Raw genomic sequence first — 11,031 nt, 5'->3', positions numbered from 1 at the left:
CGGGACGAAACACCGTCCCACAAGCAGGCCGCGGGACAGCGGTACCACAGCCGCAAAAACGGGACGTGTCCCGCCTAAATCGGGACGTGTGATCACTTTACCTTACTGCGTATGGCTGACGTGTCTACTTTTGGCGACAACTTGCCCGCAATGGATATGATGAGCGCGAGCATTCAGCGCCTCCGGGGCGGGTTTGACATGTCTATGTTTACGTTTCACGAGCAGCACTGCCGGCAGCAACGCGCGTGAACGAACTAAACTGGAAGGTGTATAAGTTGGCAAAGCATGTCTAGCAAAAAAGGGACAGCGCTTGTGTTGTGCCCCCTTCTTTCGTCCCATCCGTTTGCGCGCGGGTCGCTCCCCGGCCTCCGCGGCCGGCCGGCATACAGGAATGTAGGCTTAGCATCGCGACAGATGTTTGATTGTTGCTTTGAATATCACTGTGGATGACAATATTTAGCACACTTTTTCACCACCATAACATCCACTTTCGCGCATGTGCAACTTCCTTTTCGCGGTCAGAATGACTGGAAGAGCGCGACAAGCTGTCGCTGTCGCGGCCTGCGCCGCTTCGAGCTGCTTCGTGGGCCATGCGGGCGACACGGTGGCGCCTCCCCCCTTCCACACTTCCACACACACACACACACTGTTGGGAGTTGGCCATCTCAGCTCAGTCACCACTGTTGCGATGTTACCTTGCTCAGTCCGCTATCGACACGGAGCAGAGCAGTGACGAAGTTGTCGAGCCGACGGTGATTTGAAGCTCATTTATATACCATATATACAAAGATAGCAAGAGCGTAACATGTCTTGCACAAAGGCGATAGCCCTTTTCAACTCGGTGCCTCCGATGAGATACCGCCACCCCGCCGCTGCTTCCGGACAGGTTTTATACCCCCGGGGTTCCATTGCAGCCGCGAGCAGTTCGAATCCCTCCAATACGAGCTATCACTGGCCCGAGTTTGAATCCCGCGAATGGAGGCGAAGCGATTGCGTCAGCCGAGCCACCACGAGAAGGAAAGGGAAGGAGAATCAGCGGCGCCGTCTCCAGGCGGGACTTGCAGCGTGTCTGCCGCGGGCCGGTCGTCCCAGGCATGACTCCGCCCAGCCATCGCGAAGGGAAAAGGAGAGCAGACTTGGCGGCGATGTTTCCCGCCAATTTGCGGCACATCTGCCGCCAGCGGTTTGATCGAGGCATGAATCGACCCCGCCGTCGGCGCGTCGCCAGGCGCAGCGAATTTGTGTCGGGCTCTCTGGAACAGCAACACACACGCATACAAAAATGAGTGGTTAAAGTCAGACACGTGTGGGTTTTGCCCGGCTCTTACCGGAAATAAACATAACGACGCGTTGCATCGCTGTGCTGTCCCTCTCTCGCGGCGGGTCTCCCTCGTTGACTTCTCGCGCGGTCGCCGGTTTTCGTCTTCGTGTTTTTCTTATTTTGGGGGCCGGCGGCGGTGGCGAGGGGGACGGTTGCGCAATGTTCGCAGAATGCGGAATAGTGGCGGCAGCGTATCTTTGCATCTTGTTTTGAACACGATAGTCTTTAAAGACTATCGTGTTTAAAACTAAACTTTCTTGCACTCTTTTTGGCCAAAAAGGGTGCAAGAAAGATCCCATGGCGAACAACTTTAAAAGAGGTTTTGGGGAAAAAAAGGTGTACGAATGAAATAAGGGTGTTCGTGTAAACACCATAAAAAAGGCTGTAAGGTTGCTCAACACCCTAAAATAATGGTGTGGCCAGGGAAGGAGCTACGCGTGGCAATGTAAATCGGCAGAGCGCGCAGCATTCAACACGAACAGTCAATACGCACAAGTTACACTTGGAACACAAATAAATTGAGCAAGAAAACCAACGGGATGCTAGCGGTACAGGGAGTGCATATTTATTTATTAATACATGTGCTCTTCTTGCTTTCATATCCAGCAAAGGAAAGCCCCCGATCGAATCGGTGGGCTTGTCGCAACAAACATATTTTAGCGCTAATTTTGGAACTTTGGATTACTATGAGAATATACAAATCAACACGCGGATTTGCAACAACGTTTTAATCACGAGGTAGTGTTCGTGTTCCATAACTTATGGAATTTTATTAAATACCAAACAAATCTTCCCCGCAACCTCAACACCCTTCAAAAAGGGTGTTTATTATTTCAACACTCTTTTTTTCAGAAGGATGTAAAGCTACAAATTAGGGTGTTCAAAACTAAGAAAAAGGGCGTAAAGAAAAACTCCCACCTCCCCTCGCGGGAACCCCTGTGTAGATGCGACGCATAGGGGGTTTCGTTGTTGTTTCCGTTAGGTTGATTCTCCCATCGCGTAAAACGTGCCGTGAACCCCCTGCCGCGGCTATGACGCAACGTGCCGCGGCTATGACGCAACACAATCCAACACAATCCACTTTAATCCAATCCAATCGAATCGAATCCAATCCAATGCCCCTGGCGAGAGAGTGTTCGAGAGGAGAGCCGCGGCTATGACGCAACGTGCCGCGGCTATGACGCAACACAATCCAACACAATCCACTTTATTCCAATGCAAGCCAATCCAAGCCAATCCAATCGAATCCAATCCAATGCCCCTCGCGAGAGAGTGTTCGCTATCGGAGAGGAGAGGGGGTGAGCGGCGGAGACCGCAGCTGGCGCGGTGAGGAGAATGGGGGAGGGGCGGACAATGCCGATGACGACGACGCCGGAGGGACAAGGCTAGTGAATCAGATGCTCTGGATCTAAAAAGGGTGTAAGAAAAAGGGTGCAAGCAAAGACCTCCCACTAAGAAAAAAAGTGGAGGCCTCCAACTTTGGAGGCATTTTGTACCTGTTTACGGGTGTACTGAACATTTTCTACAAGTGGGGGATGTTTTGTACCTCACGATGTTTAAAGCAATATGAACAGGCATAATTCATTACGAGTAAAGCTGTTTAAGCTTGAGCTAGTTTCAGTAGCGTTAGCAAGAAATACAAAGAAAAAGAACTGCGGCACCTGTAAAGGGTGCACCACCGCAGATAGGGTATTATAACAGTGAAGTAGGGTTTCGAGCTTGTTAGAGTGTGAGCACAAGGGGCGTATGCGTATGCGCACCTCTTAAGATATCATTTCAAAGGTACTAGCGCTTTTTGGATTCTAAAAGGCAAAAAAATTGGCGCAGCTTGCAATAGTGGTGCAAGGCTGGAGAAACAGCATAGCTGGGGGTCGCCCTAGCTTGCTTCCCCCTTGGATCTCCTGGGAGTGGGGGGGGGGACACACTGGAACAGCCTTGTAAAATCCTGTTAAATTTGGGCGCACCCCTCAGCGGTCACCCTACCTTAGCAAGAACATTGCGAAGCATAGCAAACATAACAAAAGTTAGCAACACCAGAAAAAACTACGTCGACCCCCAGCTCTGCTGTTTTTTTTTTTTGCAACTGAACACCTATTTGCTGTTTTTTTTTGCAACTGAACACCTATTTCACACCGTTTCAACACCCTACAAAAAGCCAAGCGTGTTGCAGTCGATAAACACCCTTTTCGCCACACGACTGTAGTCTTTTTAATGATGGAGGTTCAAATTGGTGTTTCACGTGCCAGAGCTAAACTTGGGGCATGAGGTGCACCGCATATGGAAACGAGCGATCATTGCATACGAGCAAGTATTTTTTTGCGTTTCAAAATTTCTTGCGAGTAGAGGAGGAATTAGGGTATGTCTTGTTCTTTACAGTGCTACACACTAAACTTTTTTACACCCTTTTTGCCAAAAAGGATGTATCATAAGTGGAAAATGGTGTTTGGAGCCCAGTACACCTTTTCTTGAATTTCAACACCCTTTTCGTAGCTCTACACCCTTTTGTGTGAAAAAAAGGGTGTTGATCGACTTCAACATCCTTGGTTTTTCTTACGGTGTCGAAAGGGTGTGGAAAATGTGTTCAGCTGTTCATTGAATAAGGCCATTCCTACATGTATAATTGCACTGTAAAGAACAAGACATCCCCTCATACCCTCCTCTACTCCTACACTGTAAACGCAAACTAGCCGGAAATGGAGTTTTAATCATGTAATGTGCCCTGAAAAGTACTTATAGCAAAAAATGTACTCCCTAGGCATGGTCTAAACAAGTGGACGAACCTCCATGGTAGTACCGTCGCCCATCCGTGTAGCAAAAGGGAGGATTTAGAACGACATAACACCATTTGTGAGATGGCGTTCGGTCCCTTGTAAACAACCACGTCCACAATAAACTCCCCATCCGGGGTAATCATCTCAAGCGGGCGGTCGCCATGTTAGTCTTGTGTTGTTTCCGTGTGTCAGCACTTCAACCGTGGACTAATGCTAATTAGAACGAGAAAGCAGGACGTGACAGTTGCATGCAGCTACAAAACCGATACCGTACGTATACCCGTATAGATGCTTCAGCCAGCGCGATCACAAGCAGACAGCGCGGCCGTGTTGTTTCAATCTGTTTATTTTGGCGGTAGGTGTTGTCAAACTCTGCTGCTAACGAAGAGACAGTTCTCGCCGTTGCAAACAATTGCAATGTTCATCTGCTTCGCTTGCTTGCGCATATATAGACAATTTAAATTCTCGTGCCAGCGCGCCAACGGACCCGACTGCAGCGACTCAACTTGCCCTGGCGGCACGACTTGCTGCCCGGATGTAAACAACCTCCGTCCGTGCTATCCATGGAGGAAATTCTTTCCTCCATGGTGCTATCAATGCAGCGCGGCCGGTGACTTGGTGCGGCCGGAGCTTCAAGCGCCTCGCCTTGGGCCATCATTTTTTCTTATTTGAGAAGGACTAGTAGTGCCATTTGGTGGAAAGATTTTTATGTGCCCCTTTCACACGACGAACGGCCCCTAACAACATTTGGATACGGCGACAGCTGTGGACAACTCGCTGGTAAGTGCTCTTTCATCAGTCGATGCGTTTGTCAAACGTTTGGATAGGGTTAACTGCAAAGTACCCGTGCCGCACACAGCACGTACACGCACGGGCAAAGAAAAAAGCGCACACTCGTTTTATTGTACTTGTTTGTGGCTTTTGGGGTATGCATTCGCATTCTTTTGTAGGCCGGTTTGTAACAGGGCATTCGAGATGAAATCGTTTGTCGCGCGCGGCGTCGTTTCAAAGCAACGTGACGGTTACTCAGGTAGCCGAATCGCCTCCGACAGCGGTGCATCGTCGGGCCCGGTCGGTGAATATTGTGGGACTCTGTCTCTCATATGCATCGAACTGCTCGTGTTCTTTTTAGTTAACTGCTCTACTTTGTAATATCTATTTGTTAACGCTCCTGATGGCTTTCCTGTCCAAATATAAGTCTTTGTGTTGTTTTCGTTCAAGGCTCTGACTCATTCTTAGCGCTCTGGTCGGCGAAAGCCGCAGATCAGACGGCCACCCCCTTCGAAAACTGTGCCCTGTAGATTCGGTGGGGTTGTTTGCTCGCTTGAGTCGACTCTTCACATCTAACATCGTACCCTATTAAGGAAACGGTGACATGCGTAAAAGATGCTATGAGCCTATCGAACGAATAAATGCATATAGTGTGGACCACGACGGCGACGTGGTTCGAAACCGAAATGTTTTTATTCCCTTTCGGATGATAATGAGGGGTCTGTATACAATCGGGGCCCGTCAGTCACCAGCTAAGGCCACGTAATTAAAAACACAAATTCATGCCTTTATGGAAGAGAACAAAGTTTGCCGTAGCATGACACAAGTCTGCCGGGCATAAAAAAGGATATCATTTTTTTACAAGAACAATGCACACACTCTTCTTTTGTTGGTAATAAATTTATCATAATCAATAGTAAGGCCATACACAAAAATTACTCGATTCATCTGACACCCGATTTTGACACGGGGCTTGCAGTTCCAAAAAGTGCACTGTGGTTTTGCGTGACTGAAACATCTACAATCACGGTAAATTAACTAAGGCAGGTGTGTGTGGCATGCAGCGTTGGTAAGTTTGCGAGAATATCGTCTCCTTTTCAGCTGTTTTTTTTTGTTGCCATGCAATCACAAGTAATTTGGTGCCATAAACGAGGTTTACGTTAGCTAACAAGGCTGTAGTAACGGTTGCGGCTACAAATGACCTTATGCACCAATCACGCTTGTCAGCTCGGTGACACAGAATATTAAGGTGTCAGAATACCGATGACTGAGTTGCCTAGTTTATTACTACTGTAAAAAAAAACAAAGTCTTTTCTGACCCAGTGAAGGACTTTCCTGTATGACTAGCTGTGTTATGACAAATGACCATACTTGATGAGACAAGCCGTAACAAATTAGCTTTGGATGTAACACCAGGAGGGAAATAGGTGGAGGTATCTGCAAGTATAACTGAAACAGTGGGTGCCTGTCCGGCATGAATCATTGTTTGCTGACACGATTTTCTTCTGCAGATCCTGATACATGGTCGAGTTGAATGACTTCATAGATCTTAAGGCAGGATAGGCTGTGCTGTACAAGGCAAGGCTGCATTCAGAAACCAAGTTGGCCCCTCCAGCAGAAGTGAGTATTGCCACGGCTTGCAACAGCCGTCCAGCTCGCAAAAGCTCCACTTTTTCTATGAAAGTGAGCCACCATGGTAGGGGAGAGGCAGTGTAAGGGTTTGCATCTTTAACTGTGTGCCCACTCACGTGAATAGATGAAAGCTGGCATCTTAAAGCAAGAAACAGCAGTTAACAAAATCATGCAATACCAAAGTGTTTTTCAGTCAAAAACAAAAACTAATCTATCAACCTACAGAGACTTGCATTTTATCTTCACTGTCATTTAAAGTTGTGCTCGAGTGTATTGTGCGGAAGTAATATCTTTTTTATTGCTGCAAAAGCCACGACGGTTAATGTACTGGCACTTGGTTTTATGAAGCCTTTGCATTTCTAATTTAGGTACTGGAATTCGCAGGGAACCTGGCCTTACAATTTTATTACTGTACCGAATTATTAAGTTCATTTAACCATAGTGTCTGTTTTGAATTTTACGTGTGGGGCATTTTTTTTTTTCTTTTTTGATTTTTCAGGCAGATGTTTCTCTGACTCCCTGCCTGCATTCCGTGAACGGGGAAGTTAGCCTCCACATCGATGGCCAGCGTGTCTTGACTGCATCATCTTTACTGGGAGGACTGTGTAGTCTGTTTGCATCGTTCTGGATTTTCAACATTCAATATCCCAAGAAGGCACACAGAGCTCTAACGTTTGTGGAACATGGCTTTTTGGACCTTGCCTGCGCCAAAACACGTGTGAAGGATTTAGAACTAATTAACTTTTATAGCATCAATATCACTTTATAATATTTGTTTTCAATCCTGTAATCATTGGATAGTAGTCAAAAAGAATTCCGTATTATATTTCTGACTTTTTCTTTTTTCTTTTTTTTACTGAAAAGGAGATATTTGATGGGCCGTTCTGTATGCTCATAATACAGCTATTTTTCAGTGAAGCAATAATATTAACAGACTAATTTAACTTGAAACAATTATCTAAATAATATTGGCAACTGGTGCGCAATGAATCAACTAAAAATTATCCGAAAAACACGAATTTCATGGCTTTTTGTTCTCACTCTAAAGAAGCTGTCGCGATACCACCCATTCTGTTCTATATCATTGCAATTAAACCGTCACACTCGGTCACTTTTCTTGGCGCATTTGTGTCTTTATCAAAACGCACTGGTATTTTCCGCAGCAAATTTTTCGTTCTTTATATTACTCATTTATCCATAGCCATCTTACTGCAGTCTGTCTTCTACATCATTTATCTCATGTGCCTTTACCACCTACAAAATGCTTGTTACCTTTCAATATCAAATCGTTGCACAGCTCTCGCTTATTTCACGACAAATTGAAAAATTGTTTTGTTGTTGTAAACCACTGCAACCATTTTTTTCTTCACTTTGTGTACTTAATACTGATGTGTACTGATAAGTTCTGATAAATACTGACGGGTTCTCGATCCTCTAGTATTATATAATGATTTCATTTACCATGCGGTTGTGTTTGTGCCTATCTGTTTTTCAAGTATTTCCAGTTCTTGTATTAGTATTGTTTCTACAATTTGTTCAACTAGCAGACAGCTCTCGCTTATTTCACCACCTACTGAATTTTTTTGTTGTTGTTGTAAACCACTGCAGCCATTTTTTTCACTGTGTACTGAGCGCTGATGCGTACTGATAAGTTCTGATAAGTACTGACGCGTTCTCGATCCTCTAGTATTCTATAATGATTTGACTTACCATGCGGTTGTTTGTGTCTATCTTTGTTTTTCGCGTATTTCCAGTTCTTGTAGTAATATTGTTTCTACGTTTTGTTCAACTAGCATCGTATTGCTGTCTTCAATTCCTAACTGGCGTGTTATTTAGCAATGTACCATTTGTGATTTCTAATATGAGGTCGCCATAAGTATTTATTTCGGAACCTCCTTGTGTACACCATGTACCATGTAAACTTGTCTGCGATAGTTCGTTTGAAATAAACCTGAAATCGAGAAAAACCGTGTGAAATCAGTACTCCTGCAGGGAACTAGAAATTCTCCCTTGTGGCCTTGAAAACCTCCTTTCGGAAGGCCTACAAAACTCCCCAAGCTTTCGTCAAACTCCATTCAAAAGAAGTAAATGCTTCCCTTGAACCTCCTAAAAACGCCCCTAAACTAACATAAGTACTTCCAAAGGGAGCCATAATAGGCTCCTATTCAACCGCCTAAAAATTCCATAAACATCACTTAAAAACGCCCTTCAGGAAGTAAAGAATACTCCATTTTGACCTCCTTAAATTCTCCCGAACATTTCTTAACACTCCCTAAATACCTCCTTTCTATAACCTAAAAACTCCCTGTTTTCAGGAGGTAAACAAAACCTCCCTGTTCCATGTAGTAAAAAAACTCCTACAAGGAGGACCACTAGAGGACAGGCGAAAAAGAACCTCTATGGAGTATATGGGAGGAAAAAAAGTTTAGAGTGTAAGAAGTATTCAAAAGCAAAAAAAAAAGACTGTTCTTCTGCAATGATCGCTCGTTTCCATTTACGGTGTGCCCCATGCCCCAAGTTAAGCTTTGGCATGTGAAATATCAGTTTGAACATAAAAAAACTATAGTTGTGTGGCAAAAAGGGTGTTGAACGACGGCAATAGGCCTCCTGCGCTGCCCAGGGGGCGCTGCGCAAGCGGCTTCTGGGCAGTACCTCCGGGTGGTAGTAGAAAACTGCGGCGGTCCCATAGGATCCCGTGTTGACAGAGGCAAAATGAGCTCGATACTGCCGATTGTTTTGCTACACTGTCTCCAGCCCATCCCCGTCGCGTCCGATCTCGTCCGGCGATCAACTTTGCATTAGGGAAAAAAGCTTTGCAGCGCTAAATACGTTCACAGCGTCGATGGAAGTGCTGGGACGGTGACGGCGCTCTGCCACTCGCCGATTCACCGATCGGTGGTCGTATGAAGTGAAATTTTAAGTGAAAGCTTGTTGTTTATACTAATGCGCTTAGTGACAAGGACTTTTTATCAACAACAGCCGATCAAACAAGAGAGTACCGCAATCGGCGATGATCGCGCGTAAAAGCCAACGAGTCTCGCGGACCGCGGGCGCGTCCGCTCCGGTAAGCCGTACTTTTGCGCACCTGCGCACTTATGCGTACATTTTCAATAAACACTGCTGGTTTGCGTCGTCGTTACGAATACATATTGCAGCTCTAGCCTGCTGTTTCTTCCACGGCTCAGTAAAAAAATGCAGCGAGTGTCCTAACCGTCAAATACGTTTGTGATTCTGAAAGTAGAGGCAGTAAAACAAAGTGGTAGGGCGAACTGAGTGGCCGTTGCGTTTTCTTGATGCTCTCAGCGTATTTACGCTCTTGCATCATATATTCCTAGTTCGCTCTTAATATACCAAAGTAAGGATCGGCAACGTTTTGAAGTGTAGGGCCCAGTAGTGTAGGGTCGGTATCATGCAGCCGACACGGCGGAGGGCTGGACGGCAAATCGGGTGGGAGGGGGAGGGGGGCTTTGAATGCATAGCGAAAAAATTCAGCGAAGTGCCAATAATATTTGACAATAATCTAGCGAAGTCTGGAGACGGGGGCCAATTCAACTGGAAGCGATCAATTCTGTGTTCTCATCACGCTATCTCCATTTGAGGACAAAACTGACGTGTCGGCGTTCATATTGCTGGCGACGACCCCTGCAATAGAAGACAACCGACAGAGTCAGTGATGATCGTATGTAAATATTCGGGCCACGCGCCGTGTATGCGGCTGTGTTATGTTATGCAAATTTTAAAGTACACACCTCTGCAGGCAGCGGGCGTGCGCTTTGGTGCTTGTTTTGCGTCCTTTAATAGCGCTTAATTTGTTTATTTGACGCTATTGCGTCACCTACTCGCTAGTATACATGTACCCTGCCGTTTGTCAATCGTGCGGCGTAAAACGTTACGCAAGAATCATTTAGTTTGCGAAAATACGAACCAAAATTTCCACGCGTTTTCAAGGCGGTGCCAGGCCAGCAGTGTCAGCTGAGTCGGCTGCGCAATTCTTGCGTTCGCTTGCATATTCCAGCCTCCCGCTGAAGCAACCTTTTGCAGTTACCTCAGGCTACAGAATGACCAGCGTTCCGTGTTTATGCTACTCGTGAACTTTCCTTTGTCGACTGTACGCAAGAAGAAAGAACCATAATTGTCGTCAGGAAGTTAGACCACTCGACCTGGCGATACTGACCCACGCCGCGACGACCGCGACCGCTCGCTCAAAAGAAAGCCGATAAATCGGCTTGTTTTAGCGGATATAATTTTTTTAGCTTCTGCAACTAACTTAGGGGCTATTTCATTTAGTATACAGTCATTTAAACGTGCCACAACGCGATTAAACTAAGTACAACCAACTTTCACTCTGGCTTGTAATTTAAAACACATGGAGGGCGGTGAGGGTCGTCTGCTTTTGTACTACCCAGAGGCGTCGGCCGCTAGGGGCGCTGCATGTCTCCAAAACTCCAGCGCAGGAGGCCTATACGCTTGGCTTTCTGTGGGGTGTCGAAAAAATGTTCAGTCGCAAAAAAAGAACAGCGCAGCTGCTGGTCTACC

Source organism: Haemaphysalis longicornis, unplaced genomic scaffold (genome assembly GCF_048455015.1).
Source record: "Haemaphysalis longicornis isolate Haplotype H1 unplaced genomic scaffold, Haemaphysalis longicornis Haplotype H1 scaffold_9, whole genome shotgun sequence".
Classification (NCBI taxonomy): Eukaryota; Metazoa; Arthropoda; class Arachnida; order Ixodida; family Ixodidae; genus Haemaphysalis; species Haemaphysalis longicornis.
The sequence above is the reverse complement of the archived record's forward strand: the minus strand, read 5'-3'. Positions refer to the sequence as shown.